Genomic DNA, 27,908 nt, shown 5'->3' on the forward strand with positions numbered 1-27,908 from the left:
ACTGTAGCCCACCAGGCTCCTCTGTCCATGGGATTCTCCAGGCAAGAATACTGGAGTGGGCTGCCATTTCCACCATCAGGGGATCTTCCTGACCCTGGGATCAAACCTGCATCTCCTGTATCTCCTGGATTGGCAGGTGGATTCTTTACCACTGAGCCACGTTACCTGCTCTGAAAAAATAAAGATGAGGCTTTAGAGATTTTTTATTTTGCAGCTGGTGCTATCCTAAGCTTTGTCACTGGAGTGCCGTGGAGAGACAGTACAGGAAGAAGGGCTTTTGCTTCCTGGTTCTGGTGTGCTCTGGCTGCAAGCTGCCACAAGCACGCATGACTTCTCCAGCCCCCAGTTCCTGTAATCCAGGCACCTTCTGCAAAACCTGGCTCCTGCTGTACGTGGTGGTCAGCAACAACCAGCCTCCAGCAGCTTCTGCTGGCATCCCCCTTAGGAGGTTTTGTGGCGGAGCACCTTCAGTGAAAAACCTCCCCATGAACGGATTTCCTCAGCATCCTAGAGGACGGATTTCCAGCAAGTTCTACCTGCACAGCACTGATGTGACTTCTCTGCCACTCAAGGAGCCAAGGCCAGTCACCTTCTCTCCAACAAGGTCTAGAGTAGGAGAGAGAGGAAGTTTGGGTTTGGTGCCCTGTTTCAAGCCCACGGGAAGGGGCTGCTTTTTATATTTGCTATCCCCCTATTCTTTAGAGTTCTCTTCCTAACAGCCAGCCCTCAGCAAAATTAATATTTATTTAACTTTTTTAATTAGTATTTTCATTTATGGTAAAATGCACATCATATAAAAGTACCACCATCTTGATCACTTTTTAGCTATACAGTTCAATAGGATTAAGTACACATACTTTGTTGTTCCAGCCTCACCACCATCCATCTCCAGAATGCTTTTCCTCCTGAAAATGGAAACTCTATACTCATTAAAACACTAACTCCCCATTCTCCCCTCTCCTCGGCCCTTGGCAATCATCATCCTATGCTTTCTTTCTGAATCTGACTACTCTAGGTACTCCATATACATGGAATTACATAGTATTTGTCTTTTCTGTGACTGGTTTATTTCACTAAGTTAATATCCTCAAGATTCATCCATGTTGGAGCATGTGTCAGAATTTCATTCGTGTTTAAAACTGAATGATACTCCATTGTGTGTATATACCATGATTTGTTTCTTCCTTTCAACCATCGATGGACACTTGGATTGCTTCTACCTTTTGGCTATTGTGAATAATGCTGCTATAAACATGGGTATACAAATGCATGCTCAAGTCTCTGCTTTCCATCCTTTTGGGTACACATCCAGAAATGGAAATTGTTTGGTCATAACGGCAGCTCAGTGGTATAGAATCCGCCTGCCAAGCAGGAGATGCGGGTTCAATCCCTGGATCGGGAAGATACCCTGGAGAAGGAAATGGCAACCCACCTCAGTATTCTTGCCTGGGAAATCTCACGGACAGAGGGGCCTGGCAGGCTACAGTCCATAGGATCGCAAACAGTCAAGGCACGACTTACTGAATAAACAAGAAGATGGTAATTCTACTTTTAAGTTTTTAGGAGCTGCCATACTGTTTCACTAGCTAGCATTTCTTTATATCACATGTTCCTACTCAGATTATCATGTGGTTTATCTCCTGACTGGATCCTGACTGAAACACGCAAGGCCCAACAGATGCACCCATTCCATCAGTAAGTAACCGGTAAAGAATGAAATAAAAATATTATTTCTGAACATTTCAATTTATGTGTATTTTCACATGCCTACAAAGTTATTAGTACATGAATACTTATTAAGTTATTGGGACCTAACACGTCACAAGTGAAACTGTTAGGTACCTCTTGTGTCCTGGGAATGACATGAAATAATTCCTGAGACACTGTGGGTTCCACAAGTGAAGCTGTTGGGAACCTTTGCTCCCACCTATGTGTTTCTAGCTACTCTCAGCAACTGTCTGCCTGGAAGGTTCCTCAGGCTCATCTTGGAAGGATACTCATCTAGGGAGAATCCTTATGCTTGAAGGTATACATAGATCCCTTCCCTACCCCCAACATCTTGGTTTTCTTCAGAATATTACATTTGTGCTTACTTAGACAACAGTAGCTAGAAACTTATGACTATCAGTGACTTATGCTGCATTGTGGCCCCTTCTTTCTTTTTGGAAAAAGCATTTATTTATTTGTTTTTGGCTGTGCTGGGTCTTCACTGCCGCACGCAGGCTTGCTTTAGTTGTGGCGAGTGTGCAGCACTCTGGCTGTGGTGCTTGGACTTCTCATTGCAGCAGCTGCTCTGCTTGCAGAGCCCAGGCTCTAGAGAACACAGGCTCAGCAGCTGTGGAGCTTGGGCTTCATTGCCCCGTGGCATGTGGGATCTTAACGCTGGCAGGTGTTAACCGCTGGACCTCCGTGGAAGTCCCTCTTCTTTCTTTTTCTTTTTACTGTTCCCTTATTTCTCATCTCACTAAGTCCCACCGTCTAAATGTTTCCTGAAGAGGCCTTTCCCCCCCTGCTCCCACAGCTGTTAGTCTGTCATCTCGAGCTAGTATTATCTAACAGACTCAAGCTGGTCTCCCTTAAATGAGACCACGGGTTGAGAATTCAAATGCCCACTGAGGCTAGAAATACGATGATTCGTACCTGCCACAGTCCCTGCCCCGTGAAGGCAGCTGAGCTAAGCAGGCCGTGAGCCAGGTGCCCCAGGACACAGCTGGAACACTGACCTCTCCCTCACAACGAAAGCACTGCTGATCCAAGTGCATGTAAATAACACTGCTGGTGGCAAAATCCTGAGTGCCGCCCCCAGACACAGATAGATATGAATGATGTGAAAAGCAAGTAATCGTTCAGAAACTCTGACACTTGTTCTCAGTAACTGGAAATTACTGGAAACAAACCTTAGGACACATCACGACATCGTGTGCAGCCATGCTGTTGGAACAAGGCTTCAGGTCTACTTTTCTGCTCTGTTACACTGTTTTTTTTTCCTTTTCTTTTTACCCCAAAGTCTAGCTCAGGTCTCAATCCCTCCATAAAGCTTCAGTAGGAGCGCACAGTGAACTTAAACTTTCACTGTGAACTTCTAACACAAAGTCATTGTTCGTTGTCTCTGAGGCAGATTTGTAAGCTATTTGGAACAGAAGATTGTATCTTATGGGCTTTTTTTTTTCTTCCTTTCTAGAGAATAGAATATGTTGGATTCTATAAATGCACTATACAACTAATAAAACAATCATTTACTCATTTCATAATATTGAATTATGACAACATATAGGAATAAGCCTAATTTCTCCTTATCCTGAAAGTATGTTACAAGGAACTGTGTACATAAATATCTGTTATCTTCAAAGACAGAAAACAAGAAAATTTGCATTGCATCTGGAGAACTGAGGCTGTTAATCTGCAACAATCCAAAACTCTACCAGATAAGGAACCAAGAAGAAAATAATTCTGACAGCTGCAAGCCTTCTGTTTTACAACATGCACAGAATGGATGTACTTCCTCGTAACATTCTCATAAACAGAGAGTGCTGAGCAAATGCAAACAGCCCCAGTAGAAGCCACTGGGGTGTAGGCTTCAACTAATGGATTGTTCTTATCTTTACAGAGGCAACCTCACTAGCCCCCTATCAAACCCACCACGGTTGTCCTTGGAGCCATGAATAAGATGGATTGAACAAAATTCCACTTCAGGTGATGGAATTTCCAGGGCCAGCAAGGTACAAGCAGAAGCTGCCCACTCGCAAAGAGCAGCGGCCTTAAATTCTTCAGAGTGAGAACACTGTTTCCTTTAAGAACTAACATCCAGCACTGGGCCACCTGAATATATATACTAATAAAGTCAGATGGAAATTCCAGACACCTCTTTTACTCAAGGCATGAACTCCTCGCAGGCGATCAACATTCTATTAAGCAAGCCTCTTAGGAACATGCTTTCCCTCAGAGGCTGTTTGCATTTACAACATGCTACGTTTATCTAAGGCCAATTTGGGATCCATGGTTTCACAATATGTAATTAATTTTGTCACCTATCTTCTTAATGGATCAAACTCGTCCATGAATGAAAAGGCAGCACATTGGTGGTTCCAAATATCCTGTTAGCTGGACCAGAAGAAGGAGAGTATATCCTCCTTGGCCATAGACCCACATTCGGAACCAGCAATGCAGTTTAGTAGCAAGCAATTTATGTGTTTAAATGAAGCTTATTTCTTAATATCATTAGCTAACAAGTGTAGTTTATCAAGCACCCACAATGTGCTAGGTATTATGCCATGCACATGAGAGAGCATATCTCTGCTCTTACTGCACCTCAGGAGGGTGAGATTTTCTAACTCTTGAAGTGCTTCTGCATACATCATCATCCTGTAAGCAAGGAATCTTCTGATGAAGATGTTGTTGTTGTTCAGTTGCCAAGTCATGTCTGACTCTTTGCGACCCCACGGACTGCAGCATGCCAGGCCTCCCTATCCCTAACCATCTCCCAGAGTCTGCCCAACCCCCTGGACTGCAACATGCCAGGCTTCCCTGTCCCTCACCATGTCCCGGACTCTGCCCAAGTTCATGTCCATTGAGTCGGTGATGCTATCCAACCATGAGGACACAGATCCTCAGAGAAAGGAAGCAGCTGGCCCTAGGTCACTTAGCTGGGATTGAATGTGAAATGAGACTGGAATAAGGGTCCTCTGACCCCATCCCAGGCTATTTTCCTCCATCCTAGGATGTGTCTGAATGAGCAGAGCACAAATCATTATAATTCAAGGCAAATAGGCCACATGCCCCCAAAGAAGAAAGATACAGAGAGATCAGACAGCAGAGATGATTCAGAGGTTCAGAGCCTGCCTGACTTGGAGGAAGAGGGAGCCAGATGTGAACAGCAAAGAAGTCCAGAGGCGGAACAGATGTGATAGTGGGGAAGGTGTCTCCACTCACACACCTGAGTCTGAGGTCTGAGCACCCAGTGGGGATGCATTCTTCTACCATACCAGTTTCCCAGATGACCAAGGCTCTTCGGGGAGCGCTGCTGCTCCTCCAGCCCTCAGAGCCTTTCTAAGACACAATTTCTACAACAGGTTGCATGGGCTCTCTCCTCTTCATGGAATGAAGGATATGGAACATACTTTATTTTTTCTCTAAATAATCAACTAGTGTTAATCACACTCTTCTGTAATACAGATAAGAGCCTACATTTTCTCACTAAACTTTCCCTCATAAATCTGTCTTTTTTCATTGTCTTTATACCTGGTCAACAATTCTTACCCGATTTTAAGAGACAAGAAGAAACATGTGATCAAGATTTCATATTCTTTTTAATTGCTCTAGAAAGCCTGTCCCAACACACAGATCTACACACAGATGTGACGCTCTGAATATAGTAGAATAATGTTTTCAGAAGTGAGAGGAGGGACACTGGGTTCGAAAATCAGTAACATGAAATTGCAAATAGTTAAAATGATCTTGAAAATTTCTTAAATAACCTGAAAAGCGCAATACCATCTACACAATACTTATCAGTTCCTCTCTTAGTCTGTGTTTCTCTACAGTTGCCAATCAGACATTAAGTTCTTCCTTCATGCTGATGATAATAGCATCACAACCAACTTTTCTGGTCTCCTGAAAAACGTGTTTCCCATTCTGCTGGTGATCAGAATCCTTAAAACTCATTCTTTCCACTGGTTTCAACAACAGATGGCCCTGACTTGTTCACCATAAGCAACACAGAGAGTTGCTGCCTGGTCATGAGTGGCTAAATAGGAATGGTAAGGATTTCCTGACACCTCTCTTCTTCTTCAAGGTCAGATGTCATATTTTACTGATGGCATCTAACAACTCAGCTTCTAATTGGAGGTCCAGGGACATAGGGAGAACCAAAGGGTGATAAAGAAAATCAGGGGCTTATCATCCATTTTATAGGAAGCTGCAGACTTTGCTGTTCAGATGTCATCTTCATTTCTCCAGTTCTTCATGCTACAAATATTTTTTGAGCATCTACCGTGTTTAGGTATAAGGTAAACAGTGTAGATAAAACCACCATGGTACCTGCTCTCACAGAGCCCACAGTACAGTGAGGGGGGAGTACAGAGGGGAGGACACTAATTAAAATACAGTAGGACAAGAGTATTTTAGAACTAACTACAAGACCTTTTAGAGCTAACACCCCTAAAGATGTCCTTTTCATTATAGGGGACTGGAATGCAAAAGTAGGAAGTCAAGAAACACCTGGAGTAACAGGCAAATGTGGCCTTGGGATATGGAATGAAGCAGGGCAAAGGCTAATAGAATTTTGCCAAGAGAACGCACTGGTCATAACAAACACCCTCTTCCAACAACACAAGAGAAGACTCTACACATGGACGTCACCAGATGGTCAACACCAAAATCAGATTGATTATATTCTTTGCAGCCAAAGATGGAGAAGCTCTATACAGTCAGCAAAAACAAGATCAGGAGCTGACTGTGGCTCAGATCATGAGCTCCTTATTGCCAAATTCAGATTTAAATTGAAGAAAGTAGGGAAAACTACTAGACCATTCAGGTATGACCTAAATCAAATCCTTTATGATTATACAGTGGAAGTGAAAAATAGATTTAAGGGACTAGATTTGATAGATAGAGTGCCTGATGAACTATGGAATGAGGTTCGTGACATTGTACAGGAGACAGGGATCAAGATCATCCCCATGGAAAAGAAATGCAAAAAAGCAAAATGGCTCTCTGAGGAGGCCTTACAAATAGCTGTGAAAAGAAGAGAGGCGAAAAGCAAAGGAGAAAAGGAAAGATATAAGCATCTGAATGCAGAGTTCCAAAGAATATCAAGGAGAGATAAGAAAGCCTTCCTCAGCAATCAATGCAAAGAAATAGAGGAAAACAACAGAATGGGAAAGACCAGAGATCTCTTCAAGAAAATGAGAGATACCAAGGGAACATTTCATGCAAAGATGGGCTCGATAAAGGACCGAAATGGTATGGACCTAACAGAAGCAGACGATATTAAGAAGAGGTGGCAAGAATACACAAAAGAACTGCACAAAAAAGATCTTCACAACCCAGATAATCATGATGGTGTGATCACTCACCTAGAGCCAGACATCCTGGAATGTGAAGTCAAGTGGGCCTTAGAAAGCATCACTACAAACAAAACTAGTGGAGGTGATGGAATTCCACTTGAGCTATTTCAAATCCTGAAAGATGATGCTGTGAAAGTCCTGCACTCAATATGCCAACAAATTTGGAAAACTCAGCAGTGGCCACAGGACTGGAAAAGATCAGTTTTCATTCCAATCCCAAAGAAAGGCAATGCAAAAGAATGCTCAAACTACCGCACAATTGCACTCATCTCACACGCTAGTGAAGTAATGCTCAAAATTCTCCAAGCTAGGCTTCAGCAATACGTGAACTGTGAACTCCCAGATGTTCAAGCTGGTTTTAGAAAAGGCAGAGGAACCAGAGATCAAATTGCCAACATCCGCTGGATCATCGAAAAAGCAAGAGAGTTCCAGAAAAACATCTATTTCTGCTTTATTGACTATGCCAAAGCCTTTGACTGTGTGCATCACAATTAACTGTGGAAAATTCTGAAAGAGATGGGAATACCAGACCACCTGACCTGCCTCTTGAGAAATCTGTATGCAGGTCAGGAAGCAACAGTTAGATCTGGACATGGAACAACAGACTGGTTCCAGATAGGAAAAGGAGTACGTCAAGGCTGTATATTGTCACCCTGCTTATTTAACTTCTATGCACAGTACATCATGAGAAACGCTGGGCTGGAAGAAGCACAAGCTGGAATCAAGATTGCCGGGAGAAATATCAATAACCTCAGATATGCAGACACCACCCTTATGGCAGAAAGTGAAGAGGAATTAAAAAGCCTCTTGATGAAAGTGAAAGAGGAGAGTGAAAAAGCTGGCTTAAAGCTCAACATTCAGAAAACGAAGATCATGGCATCTGGTCCCATCACTTCATGGGAAATAGATGGGAAAACAGTGGAAACAGTGTCAGACTTTATTTTTTGGGGCTCCAAAATCACTGCAGATGGTGACTGCAGCCATGAAATTAAAAGACCCTTAATCCTTGGAAGAAAAGTTATGACCAACCTAGACAGCATATTGAAAAGCAGAGACATTACTTTGTCAACAAAGGTCCGTCTAGTCAAGGCTATGGTTTTTCCAGTGGTCATGTATGGATGTGAGAGTTGGACTGTGAAGAAGGCTGAGCACTGAAGAATTGATGCTTTTGAACTGTGGTGTTGGAGAAGACTCTTGAGAGTCCCTTGGACTGCAAGGAGATCCAACCAGTGCATTCTGAAGGAGATCAGCCCTGGGATTTCTTTGGAAGGAATGATGCTAAAGCTGAAGCTCCAGTACTTTGCCCACCTCATGCGAAGAGTTGACTCACTGGAAAAGACTCTGATGCTGGGAGGGATTGGGGGCAGGAGGCGAAGGGGACGACTGAGGATGAGATGGCTGGATGGCATCACGGACTCGACGGACGTGAGTCTGAGTGAACTCCGGGAGATGGTGATGGACAGGGAGAGTCAGACACGACAGAGCGACTGAACTGAACTGACGACAAGTGAATAGCACACAAGTATGGGTGCTATGAAGATTCAAAGGACAAATACCTCAATTGGACCTGCAGGAGGGAGTCATCAAAGAAGGCTTCCTGAGAGAATTGATTTCTAAACTAAGATCTGAAGGTCAAAGAATTAGCCAAAGAAAGGGAGGTTAGGAGAAAGCAGGAGGAACAGTTCCAGGTAGAGCTAACAACATGTGTAATGGTGTACAGAGGCAAGAATAAAGGGTCAGAAAGGAAGGTTAAAGAGAAGACCAATGGACGTGATAATCACTTGGTTACCGGGATCTTTGAGAAAGACCATTTAGTAACAGAACTAGAGGTAAAAGCCAAATTGCAAGGACTTGCAGAATAACCTGGTGTTAAGGTAGTGGAGAGGCTTCCCAGGTGGCGCCTGGTAAAGAACCCACCTGTCAACGCAGCAGACACACGAGATGTGGGTTTGATCCCTGGTCAGGAAGATGCCTTTGAGGAGGACATGGCAACTTACTCCAGTATTCTTGCCTGGAGAATCCCATGGACAGAGGAGCCTGGTGGGCTAAAGTCCCCAGGGTCACAAAGAGTCAGACACAACTGAAGTGACTTAGCATGCATGCACGCACGCATGTAAGGCAGTAGAGGAAGGATTGGTGAATTATTCACTTACGGAATCCCACTGAAAAGAGTAAGTCAGGAGAGTACTCTGAGGAGAAAACACTATCAGAAGAACACAGTTTTAGCACAACTTGATTTCAGTGGTTTTGCTGAAGGAATATTTCAAGTCACAGTCTCCCATTGGCCAATACCAGACACAGGGAAGCAGGGTGCCATCAGTCTCTTACAAAAACACATTTGCAATAGTTTGCATGGACTCTCACACAAGTTTCAATTATACAAAGAAAAAAGAATAAAGTCAAACCTCACTCTCCAGGCTCAGTGGCTGATGCTAGCCCAGCAGGTCTTACCTGAAGCAGGGCAACAGAAAATGTTACCTCTAAGACGCCTGGGAGGCTCCCAAGCCCCAAATTATGTTCTTAGCATTACAGGAAACACTCTCATTAGAGAGGTGGTACTTTGGGTTAAACATTGCCCTGTTTTCTGTTCCTCCATTCAAGTTCTTTTAAAAATACAAGCATCCCTTGGAGGAGAGGCCCGTGGATGACGAATATCTAAAAGTAAATGAAAGACTTCCCCGATGGTCCAGTGGTTAATACTCTGTGCCTCCCTGCAGGCATGGCTTTGATCTCTGGTCAGGGAAGTTCTGCATGCTGCATGGTGTAGCCAAAAAAAAAAGCAAATCAATTCACCAATTTCTTTGTTCCTTCACAGGGCAGGTAGCAGGAATGCAGAAATTAAGAGTGTGGGGAGGCTTGGAGGGTTGGGAAAAGAGTGAATGCAAGTTGATCCCACCCCTAACCCCACCCAGCTCACTAACCTCCTGCCTGCCTCATACCAGGAAAAGGCAAAGAGGAGTAAAACCCAGCAGACAACTTGCCAGACAGGTGTATGACTTTCAAATGCCTAGGGTTCGTTACCTTTAGTGATACAAATCCTTCCAATGAGGTAAAATATTCAGAATTGTTTAGACTGAGATTTCCACCTCTGCTTCTCTAAATTGATTCAGTCTCCCAAGGCTACTGAACGAAAGAAATTCTTTTTATCGAGGACATGGTTTCTTTTGGAGTATGTGCAATTTGTGGGTAAAAATCATGGTGGCCCACTTTACTCCAGTGATAGTTAGTTTTCTAATCTAAGGTAAAAAGGTAAAGTCTACTACAAAAACAAAAATACACAAGGCTCACATCAAGAAAATCTGGCCTCTCTGAAGCTCAGCAGACCTATCAACAACAGCTGAAGCTAGGTGGCCTATAGCCCAAGAATCACAAACTGGTAGCCTTAGGACTGAATCCATCTCACAGTTTTCTTGGGTCACGTAAGTTTTTCATCTGAACTTTCACGTCTTTAGATAAGAACTGTTCTCTGCAAGTCTGCCAGAGGCCTCAAGATTTCCAGCTGTTCATATAAAGCACTGTGAGTGCGTGTGTGAAAGCAAAAGTAGCTCAGTAGTGCTTGACTCTTTGCAACCCCATGGACTATACGGTCCATGGAATTCTCCAGGCCAGAGCACTGGAGTGGATAGCCTTTCCCTTCTCCAGGGGATCTTCCCAACCCAGGGATCAAACTCAGATCTCCCACATGGCAGGCGGCTTCTTTACCAGCTGAGTGTATGTGTACTAAGTCGCTTTAGTCATGTCCGACACTGTGAGAGCCCATGGACTATAGCCCACCAGGCTCCTCTGTCCGTGGGATTCTCCAGGCAAGAATACTGGAGTGGGTTGCCATGCCCTTCTCCAGGGAATCTTCCCCACCCAGGGATCAAATCTGTGTCTCATAGTCTCCTGAATTTAGCACTAACGCCACCTGGGAAGCCCATATAAAGCACTACTTAATATTTCTTGCCTAGTTCTTGTAGACATTTGAGTTTGGGACCACCGGTTTATACATAGTGCTGTTAAAAACAAACTACCTGTCCTACTAAGGCAGAGCTCAGGGCTTAACACTTCAGAGCAGAGCATGCTGGGGTTACTGAGTAACAGGATCACTAAAAATCAATAAACCACAACAGTGTGCAGACCTTGCAATCAGACTCTCAACAAAACAGGAGACTGGAACATCAGTGGGGCTCACTCATCCCGGGATAAGCCACGTGACCATGGCTTTGAAACCGCTTTAGAACAGAAGCATCTGCCACGAGTCACCGTCTGTTCTCACTGCTCCCACAAGATCCCTGACACCTGGATGTCCCAGAACACAAGCCTGGCAGCCAAAATCCGAGTCTGGCTTGGCATAGGGAACAATCCCACTATTCAGTGAGCTGTGGCTATACCGCAGCATCTGTAGGATCCAACGAACAACACTCAATTTGGAGCAATTCACACCCGGCGCTCAGCCAGTCAAGCCACTCGGTGGCTATTTAAGACATTTATTGCATGTAATACAGAAACTGTGCCATCCCTTGTCTGTCTGCAAGTGCAGGCAAAGAGGAGTTAGGTCCTCACCCCCAAACTCACCTCAGTTCCACATGACACTTCCCAGGCATTGAATCCAAGAATCAGAAAGCTAGTGCTCAAAAAAGCCTGTGATAGCCTCTAAATCTCCTCATTCTTCAAACTTCTTCACAAATGAGAAATTAGGCCCAGTAAGTTGATATGACCAGTCCAAAGGCTCATCACACAAGCATCTTAAAAAGGACTAGAATGTAGATCTCTGAGACCTCCACCATGAGGGTGTCCTATCTGTGACCAGCCCCTCGAGGCAGCCTCCGTGTCCTTCTGCAGCCCAGCCCAGGGTTCCTGGACTTGATTTCTGTGACCCATGTGGGCAGCCTAGTTCGAGGTCATCACTAGGGTTTGGGTCAAAGCTCTCTGGTAATAAAGGGGTTCCCCTGCTTTGATAGGCCCTCTGTGCATAGATTCCCTTGGGGATATGGCAGGGAATACTGGCTGGTTGGAGAGTAGAATGCTATACCCTAGCCACAGAGCTCATCTACAAAGACAAACTGGTACTTCTTTTAATCCAACTTACTCATCACAAAAGTGCTGTTTTCTCTACCTCACCATGACTTTCACGCTCTCAAGAGCCCTCTGAATGTTGCCCCAGCCCCATAACCTGCCCTAGACAGCCATTCTCCTGGAGCTCTCATCTAGAGTAAACTAAATGAAATTCCTTACAACCAATTGCCCTGTTTTGTTTACTTGAGTGCAGCTTCAAAGTCTTTACATTATCCAGAGCCCAGTAATATCAATTAAAATAGATAAAATAATCAAATATGATAATTAAGCTCCTATCTGAAAAGTGTAAGGGTATTCTTTACAGGAACATATGGATTTACTACACTGCTTTTTTATTTAAGTATTAACATATTTATTCAAACATGTATCGACACATGGTTTATAGTGGCAAAAGAACATCCCTAAGGAGGAGCAGATGAACAAAATATACATCACGAAATATCAAGCAGCTATTTAAAAGATAGTAACAACAGTAATTAACATTGAGAGGCTTTCATGAAATATTTTCATGGGTGCGTAATTGATGCACAAAAGTGTATTACAATGATTTTTAAAAAATTTATATTGGACTCCAGTGACCTGTGGGAGCCTATAATTACTATAGGTTGAAGGGCTACCTGTAATTAATTTTCTCTGTTCCTATTCTCATTGTTCAGCGTTTACCAGGCCAGGTCTGGGGGTGAGACTGTCCCTCTCTGACCTGCAGTGCTATTATGGTTCACGGAGTCTGCGTCCTTGTTCTCCCTGAGAGCATCTATCTCATTTGTCATTGGGTGGGGGAAGAGGTCGGCAAGCCAATACGCAGGGCTCCATTTGCTATATTAGACCACAGCCAGTCACCAAATAAGAAGCAACAGGGAAAAAATAAAAAAACACAGTGAAAGGAAGCCCATGTAGGAGACACCGTGGCCGACTCGCCATGACTTCCATCCCTCCATCCTTGTGGAGCAGCACGCTGTTTGAGGGAGAAACTGACCCCAGCCCCCAGCTCTCAGGTTCAGCCCTGACCATTTCCACCCAGTCTAGTGATCCCATCCCCCTAACCACAGAAAGACTGGTTTAGGCAACCCAAGCCTAAAGCCAGTCAACACAGCACATTTCTTAGTCGATAAACTGGTTCAAGATTGGGCACCTGGCTGAGTTTGGGTCAGTGAGACATCACACATATGCTGGGGGCTTCTGGGAAAGGTCACTCTGATAGAGTTTCCAAAAGCCAGTTCTCTCTGCTTCTGGACAGTGGATTGCGGGCACGCAGTTAGGATTGCTGAGGACATTTAACCAGCATGAAAGAAGTCAGCTGAGGATGAGACCCAACCACAGGAGGCAGATTGGGAAAAAAAATAGTGGGTTCTAGACATCACAGGACTGCTAAATCAAATCTCATTCCAGTATGTAGCTAATAAAAAATCCACTTTGTTATGAGCCAGTCTAAACTAGGGTTCCTTTTTCGCACAAGAAGAACCATAACGGGTATAAAATTCTAGGCGGTGAATGAGGAGCATGCTCATTGACAGACAACATACACAAGTTATGAAATACCATGTTTGGCAAAAAGAGACAACGTGAAAGAGAAAGCACTATGCAAACAAACAAATGCAGGATAAGATGGTGCTATAAGAAATGAAGAAAAGAAATGAAAGAAGGGGGACAGAGTTAGTGATGAATTAGTGCCTCCACAAGATGGCACAACCTTATGCAAGACCTCACGTTCCGGGCACAAGACACAGGCCACGTGTGGCAATGCAGACAACAGTGCAAGGCCATTCTCCTCTAGACTTAGCACCGGCCCAACCTTCATCAGAAGGCGCTATTAGAGGGCTTGGCCTGCATCCAGAGGACAACTGTCACGCGATCTGAAGGAGACGGAAGAAGAGGGAGGGGGAAGGCTTGCATTAGCTCATAGCAAAGCAAGAATGCTAGGCAAAATTAGTTCAAGTCAGACTATGTTTGATGATAACCGCTCGCTCTCTCTTCAGCGGGTAATCCTGTTTTCAAATTCATTTTAAGTCATATGATATTCAATCTTACTAACTTTTATGGTCAGCAGTGATACTGAGAACTGGGATCAAACACTTGGGAATACAGAAATCATCTCTTAACTCTATCCAATTACTTAGAAATGAACACAGAGAAGCTTTACAAGATTGTAGATTCCTGAGTTTAACCACTGGGAAAATCTGAAGGATTTCTCTCTACACTCAGGCATTTTTAGCAGAGGACTCTTCTGAGTTAAGAGGCCTGATCCTTTCTTGTGTTTGCTGTGGGTCCTCTATAGGTAGGTAGTTCATGCTGTGAGAACAACCAAACACTTGCCCAAGGAGCCAACAGCACTTGGCTTCCTCGCAGACCACTGCACTTGGAAGTCTGGGCCTGTATGTGCTTGTGCACCTGTCCTCGGCAGGCAGGGGTGTTAGGAAACAGGTTCCCATCCCGGCTTTGGCAGTATGATGCCGGATAGCCACGGATACCTGATTTGATTTCTTTGTCCTAAATTTCATCTGTAAAATGAAAATATTAGACTAAATCAAGCAGCTTCTCATCTTATGCCTAGTGAAAGTAAAATTCATTATAATTGTCCACAGAGTGCTGAGTGCTAAGTTGGTTCAGTCATCTCCAACTCTTTGTGACCCTGTGGACTGAAGCCCTCCAGGCTCCTCTGTCCATGGGATTTTCCAGGCAAGAATACTGGAGTGGGTTGCCATGCCCTCCTCCAGAGGATCTTCCTGACCCAGGGACCCAACCAGCATCTCCTGCTTTGGTAGGCAGACTCTTTACCACCTGCACCACCTGGGAAGCCCCTAATTGTCCACAACATGCCACTGAATCTGGCCTTTCACCATCTCTCTGTTTTATCTCCTGTCCTCTTCCTTATCAGCACTCTAGCTGTTTCTGGAATACTGTGCCCACTGCCCATTAGGACCTCTATATATGCTTGCCTTTCTGGCTAGGATGTTCTTCCCCAGGATATTCACCCATAAGCCTTCCTCACAACTTTCAAGCGAGTCAAATATCACATTCTCTGTGATGACCCACAATTGCAAATCCTACACACACACCCAATCTTTATCCTATTCAGCTTAATTTTTTTTCTTCCTTAGCACTTAATAGTATCCCACCACCTACTATGTATTTAACTTATTTATCTTACTGTCTGTCTCTCCTGGGAGAATGTCTGTTCTCCAAGGGCAGGGATTTCTCTCTGCTTTGTCCACTGGTGTACGCCTGGTAACTGGAAGGGTCCCTGATGCAGAAAATAAATTTAGTTAAGTTTTTCTGAACAGATGGCTGGAAGGGAGGGGAGGAGGAGAACAGCTCTGTGCCAGCTCTGAGGTCTGTGGGCTGCGGTGTCTACAATCGGAGGGCTCTCCTCTGCCGCCCCTGCACATGAAACAAGGCAGCCCAGAGCTGCATGGGTGCGCTTTCACTCAGCTGTAGACCGTCTCAAGGGCTGCTTCCTGCATGTCATGCTCTGAGCTGAAGGGCCATGCACACCACTCTCAGCAAGACCACCGCCTCTGCCGCATCACGTGTTAAACAGATAACTAACGAGAACCTACTGTGCAGTACAAGGAACTCTACTCAGTGCTCTGTGGCGACCTAAATGGGAAGGAGATCCAAAAATGAGGGAATATGTATATGTATGGCTGATTCACTTTGCTGCACACCAGAAACTAACACAACATCGTAAAGCAACTTTACTGCTGTGAAAATTAATCTTAAAAAGAGATCACAGCTTTTAAAATTGTCTATGGGAAATTCTTTATATTGGTACTCAGCTCCATTTTCTAGAGTCAAAATTAATACCGTTTGAGGGAGCATAGTGGTATCCATCTCCTTTCTCAAATTCTTCACCTAAAATCCCCCGGGGGAAGAAAAGTGAGTTTCTCTGTGGTCAAGATACCACATTGCTTTTTACAGGCAGTGAGGAGAGGCAGTGATTTCAGCCAGTTCCACTAGATGGCAGCATAGTCTGGCGTGCTGGTATCCAAAACTGACATTTGCCAGCCACACTGGCTACAGAAGCTCCCACACACCCCTCCTGTTCTCTTCCACACTTATCTCCTTGCCGCCTCTTCACTTTTAGCTTGGTTATTTTCAACCGGTAATTTACAATCTGCTCCTAAATGGTTCATGCTTAATCATGAGTGCATTTAACTCCAGCCTTGGAATTGTTACGTCTGCTTCTTTCTGCCAAAGTATTAATGCATTACGTAGCCCAGCCTCAGGCTCCAAAAAAAAACCTCACTTCTCCCACAAAACTTTCCCAACCAAGCCTGGCTCTGATTCCAACTGTATATATGCGCTGTGATATAGGCAGTCGCATAACTATTTTTATATATTGGATAGAATGTGTGTATATACATATATAGTTGACAGAGAATCACATGCACAGCTCTGGGCATCTGGAAGGCAAATGTACATTTTACATATATGATCTGCAGGTGACCACACTCCATATAACAGGAGTAGTCATGGCTCTATGAAATAGCATGGCTGCCAGAGGTTCAATTCATGGGTCAAGACACTAGATATGTTAACATTCATCTATGTCTTCCAAGTCTGAATTCCTTCCTAGTACTCAATTTAAGGTCCAGGAAGTCTTCTGAGCCAAAAAACTTCAGATAAACCTCAACAAAATATGATGTATAGACTTGAACAAGAGTGTGTAAATACCAATATAACTTTTAAAGCCATTTTGAAATGCTTTCTGTATTTCAATCCCTGAAAACTTTTCCAATCTACCTGCAAAATGAAATCTACTTGTGGAAGTATTAAGTAAGGCTAAAAACAAGCCTAAGGTGTATTTTAAAGTACAAAAGTCCTTGTTTGTGAGTTCAAATTGCTTATTGGCTGTTAGAGGAAATGGCAGTGTCAATATTCTGACAAACCCCTACATCATGCGAGAACACAAATAAACACCGTTGGGTTTGCAGGTCTCTACAAGGTGTTCCTGACGCTATCAGATCACTGGGATCCAGGGACGTCTGAGAGTTAGCAAACACACAGAAATTGTGAGAAGGAGAAATTTCACGTGCAAAGTTCTCCATCAGTTCAGAGCCCCATTTCTGAAGCATTTCAATCCTTCATCCACTTAGACATGAAAACGGTCTACACGCAAACTCCAGAAGCCATCTTTTCTACCAACAGCCCTCAAACAGCCCTCAGCCTCCTAACGCTCCTCCACACCCAGAGTTCTTGCAAAAGAAAAGCAGTGATTTTTCTGAACACAACCACTTGAAAGCTGTGACCAAAGGTTATTTCCCTGTAGACAGCAACACCATGGTGCTTAGTCATCGATTCCGACAAAGGTGTTACAAGCAAATTAGTCTGGGCACTTTTAACTCACCTAGTTTCGGCATTCTCCCCCGTATCAATCAGAAGAACAGCTTCCCAGAGTCTCAGCAGTCACACAGACCAGAGGAACACACATAGCCACCCTGCCGATGTCTTTTCCACAGCATCTGTACTGCCTTCAGGCAGTCAGTCTTCCCTGAGAATAATTCAAAGAATTTGTCCCATCCTTTCAAAAAACCAACCATAAGCATACCAAACCAATGCACGGAAGACACTGGTCAACAACACTTAAAAGTTGTCCTGCTTGTTATTCTGGAAGCCGGGTTTCGTCACCTGTAGCGGAATGCATTGTGTAGCTTTTTGTTGTGAATCCAGAGAGGTCTTAACATCCACAGCAGGGATGGACTGGGTGCTGCCTGCACTCGCTACCCGTAAACTATGACTGCACGGGGACACAGGGATGACCTGTGATAGGAGGACGGGAGACAGTTTCAAAATCAAGCAGAAACAGGAAGTCTAATGTTTCCACATGCAAGAAAAGAGCAGATACTTCAAAAAAAAAAAAGGGAGCAGCCCTAATCATAGATGCCTGGAAGAAGTTAAAAAAAAACTCATTTCTTCCTGGCCTGTATAAACATGAATGTCTATTAATAGTAAGTGTTGCTTAAAGGTGTTCTGGTTCTCAAGAGAGCTAGAGAACAGTTCGGACAACTTTGCTACTTAAAATCGTTAGCCTTTTGCTTTTGAAGAGAATATAAGGTCTTTATAAAGAATGTATGTATGCCTGCATCCATGCCCATGCAATACGCACAGGTACATACACAGAGATACAGGCACATGTATGTTCTAATAGTCTGTTTAGAAGCTTATTTATTAACCTGGGCACTTGACAGTTATCATCACCCACAAGTCCTTCCCTCATCCATCCCCCAAGGCATGGTTTGGCCAGTCCCACAAGACCCACTTCACGTGCACTTCCTCTGTGAATCCTTTTCCTAAAGATCCCAAATGGGTGTTAGGATCTCAGCCTCTTCCTTTAATCACCACAGCACCTCACCTGAGCTTCCTTTCTGGGATCTTTTCATAGCTGTACTTATGTGATCTATGGTGATCTATCTTATCTTCAACTCCATGGTAAGTTTCTTGACTTTATTCTTATTTTCTGCAGCAATAACACTCTGCTTTGAGCCTGTTTCTGCACACAGCAGAAACCATACCAAGTGGAATGCAATGGACAAATGCTTTACAGTCTGCTAGGTCAGGTTCAATTTTCAGCCAAGCCACTTCCTAGTTTTGTAGACTTGCAAGTTACTTCACCTTCTGAACAATTTTGGTAAGAAAGAAGAATTATAGACAGAAGCTAAAGACAGGGAGCTCGTAGAGCAGTCCTCAAAGCCTTTGACAGTGTGGATCACAATAAACTGTGGAAAATTCTGAAAGAGATGGGAATACCAGACCACCTGACCTGCCTCTTGAGAAATCTGTATGCAGGTCAGGAAGCAACAGTTAGAACTGGACATGGAACAACAGACTGGTTCCAAATAGGAAAAAGAGTACGTCAAGGCTGTATATTGTCACCCTACTTATTTAATTTCTATGCAGAGTACATCATGAGAAACGCTGGGCTGGAAGAAGCACAAGCTGGAATCAAGATTGACGAGAGAAATATCAATAACCTCAGATATGCAGATGACACCACCCTTATGGCAGAAAGTGAAGAGGAACTAAAAAGCCTCTTGATGAAAGTGAAAGAGGAGAGTGAAAAAGTTGGCTTAAAGCTCAACATTCAGAAAATGAAGATCATGGCATCTGGTCCCATCACTTCATGGCAAATAGATGGGGAAACAGTGGAAACAGTGTCAGACTTTATTTTTGGGGGCTCCCAAATCACTGCAGATGGTGATTGCAGCCATGAAATTAAAAGATTCTTGCTCCTTGGAAGAAAAGTTATGACCAACCTAGATAGCATATTCAAAAGCAGAGATATTACTTTGCCAACAAAGGTCCATCTAGTCAAGGCTGTGGTTTTACCAGTGGTCATGTATGGATGTGAGAGTTGGACTGTGAAGAAGGCTGAGCACTGAAGAACTGATGCTTTTGAACTGTGGTGTTGGAGAAGACTCTTGAGAGTCCCTTGGACTGCGAGGAGATCTAACCAGTCCATTCTGAAGGAGATCAGCCCTGGGATTTCTTTGGAAGGAATGATGCTAAAGCTGAAGCTCCAGTACTTTGGCCACCTCATGCGAGGAGTTGACCCACTGGAAAAGAGTCTGATGCTGGGAGGGACTGAGGGCGGGAGAAGAAGAGGATGACAGAGGATGAGATGGCTGGATGGCATCACTGACTCGATGGACGTGATTCTGAGTGAACTCCGGGAGTTGGTGATGGACATGGAGGCCTGGTGTGCTGCAATTCATGGGGTCACAAAGAGTCAGACATGACTGAGCAACTGAACTGAACTGAACTGAACAGTATCTAACCTTTGGAGATATGAAGGCAACTCTCCTATGCTTCCCTAGGACTTGTAACTAGGAAATCAGGACATTCTCGACAGATTTAAGGATCGACAGTTGTGACAGATACCCAACGCCGGAGCATCATCCGTGCTCTGAGACAGGAACAGAGGAAGCAGCTGCGACTTCTAGCCCTAGTAACAGCGCGACAGCTTGGTGGCGGAGGAATCTGTCCAATCTCTTACAAAGGCGACTGGTGCTCAGATGCAGGCGTGGTTCTCTATCTCTTTCTGGTGAGCTTAGCTCTGCAGCTGAAGCAAGGTTCTGCTCAGCACCCCAACACCCCCAGGCTCCACCCCGGGAGTGTGAGTGGTATTGCTGGTGATGGACGCACCCCGGAGCTTCGCAGTGACAGTACATAAGCCGTTTCATCAGGGAAGTCTGGGTGTGTCTTATCTTGTATTTCTCCTCCATCTATCTGCAACCACGTGACAGTGGCTTTCAGAACACCAGCTTCTCCTCTTGAGTGTGCATGCTCTCCACGTTATCTGGGCATCTCACAGCAAGGCACTATCACTTCAATCATTTCACTGTCCCCACGCCCAGAGAAACCAGGTGACAAGAACAATTTCAAAGAGGTTAAGCAGATTATTGGACGAGGCCCTACAAGCTGGGGCAGGACCGAGAGAGAAGCCAAGAGACCCAGAACCATCTCCAAACACAGGCGCTCTCTCTGGCCTAGTTTCATTGACTGCTTATTACACACCCCAAGAAAGACACTTCCTCTGTGGCTACCCACATCCTTATCAGCAGTGCATTCGACAAAATCACCACAAGGATAATGCAATTGATGGCTGCATGAAAATGTGCACCATTTGTTTATTTCAACAGATGCTATAGTCTCCAGGACAGAACTGGAAATGTCTGCGAAACACCTTGACCTTCATGCTTTGGCACTTCCAATTTTCTCCCTAGTCCCTAGGGCATGGTCTGGTGACAAGAGTACTGCTATCTTCTTTTCATTCAGCCCTTCCCTCTTCCCGTCAATCCTATCTAGACTCCCCTTTTCAGTCTTCTTCCTGCCATCGCAGCCCTCTCAATGGCCTCCCTAAAACCAGTGCCACAAACAGGGCCTGCTCTTTGACTCAACTTGATTCCCTTCGTCCCTCAGCTCTTCCGGGAGGAAGGAGTCATTGGCGAGGGAAGAAGGCAGGCTGAGGGGGGATTATTCCAGGGCCTGGGTCTGGTAAAGTGCTCCAGAAGCACTTTCTGAATGCTATCACAGACAGCGAATGGTCACCTCTTACCTGAAAAGGCTTGTGCCAACAGGAGCACGTGTTTCATGCCTGGAGGAGAGCAGAGAAACCCTACCAGATGCTGAGCAGCATGTGTGATTGCCCTGTGTTCGCTCACTCTCCCTGAAACCCTGGGAGGTGGGCACCATGATTCCTGGGTTGTAGCCAAGGAAACCAAGCTCCATAAATGTAACATACTTGCTCAGGGCAAGGCCAGCACGGGTACACGGGATCTCTTATTCCAAATTGGTTGGCTTTTTCCTTGTCGTATCATATCACGAAAGGGTGATATGGTTCACCAGAGAGCACACACAGGGGACTATCTGGAAAATAAAGAGAACACTTGGCAGCCCACCTTTTAAGGACAGGCAGAGCAGTGAGTTCACCAATGTGAACTGGAGCTGCTGGGGGCCAGCGCCGGCCGCAGGGCAGGAGGGTTGCGGGGCAGATTTCTCAAGTCCATCCTCACACTGATTGCCCTTCACAGCCTCCCCACAAGGGGCTTCATAAAAAAGAAGTGTGGGAAGGCACATTTTTCTATCACATAGTATTTCTTAGTTTCCAGTATAGGTTTTATAAAATGTTACTCAGAAGCAGGCAAACAAATGAATAAACGACTCACTGCTAGCTGCAGTACAGTGACGTCAACAGCCAGATCATAGCACTCTAGAATGAGCATTTATGTCCGTTGTCCTAGGATGCTCAAACCTCTCTTCACACTCACACCACCAACGAAAACATTACATCAGCCTTTAGGAAGCACAGAAACACTGAGTGCCTGTTGCAATAAATATGCTGGCACTTGAACGTGGTTTATTTTCTGCTGAGCTGAGTATAAACAGAGTCTTGACATTTTATAGCATTCTTGCATTGCAAACCTTCATGTGAAACTGAACATGAGCCCTCATAATAAAATACTCCACTAATTAAACTCTAAATTTGCCAAGAAAAACTCTCCAATGGTAGAGTAAATTTCTCTATAAATTTCTAGAATTTCTTGTGAATATGCAACACACGGTATTTCCCAATTTGAATTCCTAACCTCCTGTCACCAAACTTGATCATTTTCCTCTCTGTTTTAACCTCTATGGATCCCATCATCCCCCAGTCATCACTGATTCCTCTCTTGCTTTGGACGGTCTCTCATTCACCAAGTTCTGCTGTCTTTCCATCTGTGCTTCTCTCATTCTCATTTGGATTTTGTTAAAACCTGTGCATTCAAGGTGGCAGAAGATGTTTTCTTAAAAAGACAGCTTTCCAGAGAAGACCATGAAAGCAGTTCTACTTTCTATCCCCCTTTAGACAACAGTGAGCTTTGTCATTGTGTAGTTTTACCCACGTGGCTATTTTGAAACCTATATTAAAAGCAAAAACCCAACTTTCAGAAATGTTTCAATTTAGCGAGCCATCAGGAATTATACCCTGTCTTGAGTAAGGTTTCTCCTTGACTTTTGGCCCCCAGGAAACACATACACACACCAGTTTTGACCATTTGCAGGGGAAGGATGATCACCCTGTTCGGGGCCTTATCCCATTGGTACCCAGAGCCCCGCACTCAGGCAGACAGCAATCATCACTTGTCTTCTGCCCCATCCTCCTCAGTCTCACAACTGAACAAAGTGACTGAATGGCAGGCTGACATCAAACAAGCTCCGGGCACATGGTGACTGAAGAGCGGACATCGCCGGGCACACACCTCTCACCCCTGGAGAGATGTGAGAGCCCTGTATTCCCGTCCCACTAAGTGGTCCTATTCTTCCAGACAAGGAGGTAGCCACAGGAGCCCAGAATTTCCTATTCTGTGCTACATTTCTGTCTCCCCACCTCTAGCCTCTCATCACCCAAAGTCTTTCAGGACAAAGGAGGGCACGTGGGCTAGTTTCATCCAGAAAATGCCCCCTGATACAGTAAAAGGATGGGCTAGAACCAAATCCACATGACTCATCCCCAAAGAGCTTCTCTGCTGCACTGCATCTCTCATCTTCCCACCAGCCATCAGACCTGAAGCCTCAGTGCCATCTCGGATCTCCCTCCCTCCTTCCAGCCACCAAGCTCTCATGTCTCCCCACCCTTGCACAGTGCCTCTGCCTTCCTTCATTCAACTCCAAAGCCCCATCCTATCTCAGGCCTCAGCTTCCTGCTCCTTTTCTTACTTGCCCTCATGGCACATCTTCTCAAACCACATCATCATCTGTGCCTAGAATTGAGTTGAAAAACCTTCATGTTACCACGTCATTCCCCGATGAAGAATGTGCAGCACTTCCCAGCTGGCTCATGGATCAGAGTCCACACTGTCAGCAAAGGATTCAAGATGCTCCCTAGCCCTGCCCCCAGCAGGCCTAGCACTGTTCTAGCACTGTTCACCCACTTTCCTTGGCCTCTGGGGTCCCTTCCACCATCATCAACTACAAAATACTGCCAGTCTCCCAAGGCTCAGTTCACACAAGGCCATTATGATGCCTGTAAGTCGGGTCTAACTCTTTGTGACCCCACTGACTGTAGCCTGCGAGGCTCCTCTGTCCATGGGATTTCCCAGGCAAGAATAGTGGAATGCGTTGCCATCTCCTCCTCCAGAGGATCTTCCCAACCCAGGGATTGAACCTGCATCTCCTCTGCTGCAGGTGGATTTGTTACCACTGAGCCACCAGGAAGCCCATCATGATGCCTGAAGCCAGCTCCTCTTCCTGTCTCCCTATGCGACTTGGAAGCTTCCTTACAACCTTTAGCCCATTTTGCTCAAAGGGAGAGGCACTGTTATACATGTCTCATCGTCCCATGACACTGCACATTTCTAGGTGACAAGGAGATTGCTTCATTCATTCAAGAAAATCAACTTGCATTTATCCAGAACCTACTGAACGTCAGGTACCGACTTAGGTGCCGGGCTCATTGTGGGAAATAAAACACAAGAAGTGACATTCAGTAGGAGGAAGATGTGGCAGTCAAGTAAAGACGTGAATAACTAAAGGGCAGATTTCAAGAGGTGCTGGGATGGGAATGAACAGGGAGTTCTGATGGAGACTGCGCTGGCAGAGGTGGCCTTGGAGGCCAAGCGCCAGAAGAACAACAGGAAAAGCAGCAAGAAGACAGGCACTCCAGCCTGAGACAGGACAAGCTTGGCCCATGCCAGGGAGAGGAGAGGGGGCCAGGGTGGCACCAGTGCTGGATGCACAAGGAACAAGTTGCCGCGAGTCGGGGAAAGGCCCACAGAGGTGAGGCCACACACAGCACGGTCAGAAGTTTCTGTTACGTGGTGGGAATGGAAAGCAGGACAAATGTCTGGAAGGCAAAGTGGCAATAAAGATCAAAACCTTCAAACTCCACATGTCCTTTGAACCACTTCCAGGAACGCATCCAGTGAAACAGAGACAAGTGCGGACAGCTGCTAGAAGCAAGGCAGTTGTGTGGTGTTATGACAGTGGTAAAGATTAAAAACAGTTCACTTATCCACATGGGAGATCGGTGAAGTGAATTATGGCATAGCTATATAATGGCACATAATACAGTCTTTAAAAATGATTTTAGAGAGTAATTAATAACATGCAAACTATTCACAAAGGCTACAAAGCAATATATAAAAGAAATCATATGAACTACTATGCAATTTTTATAGAGAAAACTATAGGCATACAGAAACCAGCCCAGAGTTATAGTCACAAAATATTTTTTTCTGAGTGCTGAAGTTAAAGAGTAACTTTTTTGTTATTGTTTTTGTCAATTATAATTGACACTTTTTTGTCAAATTATAATTGATAAATATACTACACTACCATGTGATGCTTTTGTTATAAGGGGAAAAAGGTTTTCAAAAACCTGTTAGGGGGGCGTCCCTGGTGGCTCAGTGGTAAAGAATCCGCCTGCCAGTTCAGGAGACACAGGTTCAATCCCTGATCTAGGGAGATCCCACAGGTCGTGGAGTGACTAAGCCCATGCACCTCAACTGCTGAGCCTCAGCTCCAGAGTCCAGAAGCCTCAACTGCTGAGCCTCAGCTCCAGAGTCCAGAAGCCTCAACTGCTGAGCCTCAGCTCCAGAGTCCAGAAGCCTCAACTGCTGAGCCTGCATGCCACGACTAACGAAGCCTGTGCACCCCCTGTGCTCCACAGCAAGAGAAGTCACTGCAATGAGAAGCCCGCACACTGCAACTACAGAAACGTCAGTGCAGCAATGAAGACCCAGCACAGCCATAAATAAATAAAATTATTAAACAAAAACACCCAAACCTGTTAGTAACAAGAAGGTATAGCAGAGTAGATTTCCTATAAATAACAAAGGCTGCTGATCAAGAGATGGCCAGGGCAGTCTTCTGTCTTTTTAGGGAATCTTCAGAGCAAAACAGAAACAAAAAACAACAAAACAAAACTCCCTAGAACTTCAGGCAGGAAGTGTGTCATTCCTTTCTCGCTAATCCCTCTGACTCAGTACTGACTGTCAGGCCCCTCGGGTCCTCACAACGAAGAAGTTGGAGATAGGTGCTCTGACAGGATGAAGACCTGGAAACCTCGCCCAGGAGCTCCCAGCCCTGGGGCTGAAGTCTGAAATGCCAACCTGGACCTTCTAAGGGAAAAGCCTTTCCCATTCTTCTTTAGATTCATTACAACTGAGTCAAACACTCTCACTTATATTATTACAGGTTAAACATGATTACGTTTTTGTCTCTTTCTTTTAAATAAGATTTACTGTGCAAGCCCCCAAACACGCTGTGGTGTGTAGGCTTTCTTCCCAAACAGGTTTGAAAATGTAATAAACGATTCAGACAAGTCCCAACAAGTCTCAGGTATTTTGATGCCAGTTTGTGAATGCCCAAGGTGACAAACGTTCACCGCAGAGGCCCATTCAGCCAGCGTGCCTCCCTGCTGGCCCCTGGGTCACAGGGGTGGTTTGGTTCCCTGTCCTGTTTGGTTCTAAGCTCAGCACTTAACGGCCACTCAAAGAGCATACGTTGAAAATGATTTACTAGCAGAATCCCACATACTTCTTTTAATTCTGTTTTTAATAATCCCCTGGAAGCCACAGAGCTGAGGGAACTAAATACATGGGATTGTACATGAAAGTAGATTTTTTTTTTTTTTACTCTGGAAACCTTAAAAATTTTAAGACAAATTAAATCAGAGATTGAGGACACTGACAGTTACTATCCAGGGCCTCTGTCTTCCCACATTCATTCAACACCTATGTATTGAGGCCTTCCTGTGCCCCCAGTAGCCCTCAGAATGAATAATAAACAAAGGGGCCAGAGGAGGTAAATGAAGGACTGGGAGAGGGGATGGGCGGAAGGACGGGAGGGAGGAAAGGAGACAATTACTTCCAAGATATTCTAACAGCCACGGTCAGTTTGAGAACAGGTTATTAAGGATCTTATAAGACCTACGTAAAAATTTAGACTTTCTCAAAACTGTAATTAGGCATTAAGCAGGGGATGCACTGGCACCCCACTCCAGTACTCTCGCCTGGAAAATCCCATGGACAGAGGAGCCTGGTAGGCTACAGTCCATGGGGTTGCGAAGAGTCAGACACGACTGAGCGACTTCACTTTCACTTTTCACTTTCATGCATTGGAGAAGGAAATGGCAACCCACTCCAGTGTTCTTGCCTGGAGAATCCCAGGGACGGCGGAGCCTGGTGGGCTGCCGTCTACGGGGTCACATAGAGTCGGACACGACTGAAGTGACTTAGCAGCAGCAGCACAATCAGGTGGCTATTTTGTAAAGACCAATAAGAGCATAGGAAGTCAGACTGGTGCGGAGGCGGGGGCATGTGGCATGTCAAGCGTCCTTGAAGGAATCTGGGGAAGAGATGATAGTGGTGCCCTGGTCTCAGTTGGTGGCAGTAGGCTGGGACAGGTAGTGTACAGATTCTACAGCTATTGAGTGGGAGAACTGGTAATATTGGCAATTGACTGACGTAGAGGAGGATGCCTTCCAGGCTTCCAGATAGTCACTTAGATCACTACTAAGGGGAAAATGCAAAGAGAAGGGAAGTTCAGCTGACTTCCTATCGCATTTGAGTTGCCTGTGAGATGTCTAACTATTGATAAACACTTTACAACTGGACAGACAAGTCTAGGCTAGGCTTGAAATATACCTTTGATGGTCATTACCAGGTAGAGATTCTGATATCCCAGGAATGGATGGGGTCATCAAGGAAAAGAGTAGAATAAGCAGGGCACAGAGGGACTTCCCTGGTGGTCCACTGGTCAAAACCCCACGCTTCCACTGCTGGGGGCATGGGTGCAATCCCTGGCTGGGAAACTAAGGTCTCACATGCTGCATGGCATGGCCAAAAAAAAAGAGAGGACAGCAGAGGACCCAGACAAAGCCCTAAGAAATACTGACATTTAAGGGGTGGACAAAGAAGAGGAAGGAGCCTGCAGTGGAGACTGAGAAGGGACAGAGGCAGAAAAAGAAAGAAATCAGGAGGGTGGATTGTCAAGGAGGGGACTGCCTACAGAAAATAGGAGCAGCGGGTCCATCAGACCATTCTCTATGCCTGCAATTCCATTTCTTCTCTGTAAATAGGTTCATCAGTATTAATTTTCTAAATTCCATATATATGCATTAATATGTGATATTTGCTTTTCTCTTTCTGACTTACTTCACTGTGTATATATAATCATGAATGATTCATGTTGATGTATGGCAGAGACCACCACAACATTGTGAAGCAATTATCCTCCAATTAAAAACAAAGAAGAAGAAAACAAGAGCAGTAGGCATTTGCACTGGGCAGTCAAGAAGGAAGTGAA

The sequence above is a fragment of the Budorcas taxicolor genome, chromosome 7 (genome assembly GCF_023091745.1).
Source record: "Budorcas taxicolor isolate Tak-1 chromosome 7, Takin1.1, whole genome shotgun sequence".
NCBI lineage: Eukaryota > Metazoa > Chordata > Mammalia > Artiodactyla > Bovidae > Budorcas > Budorcas taxicolor.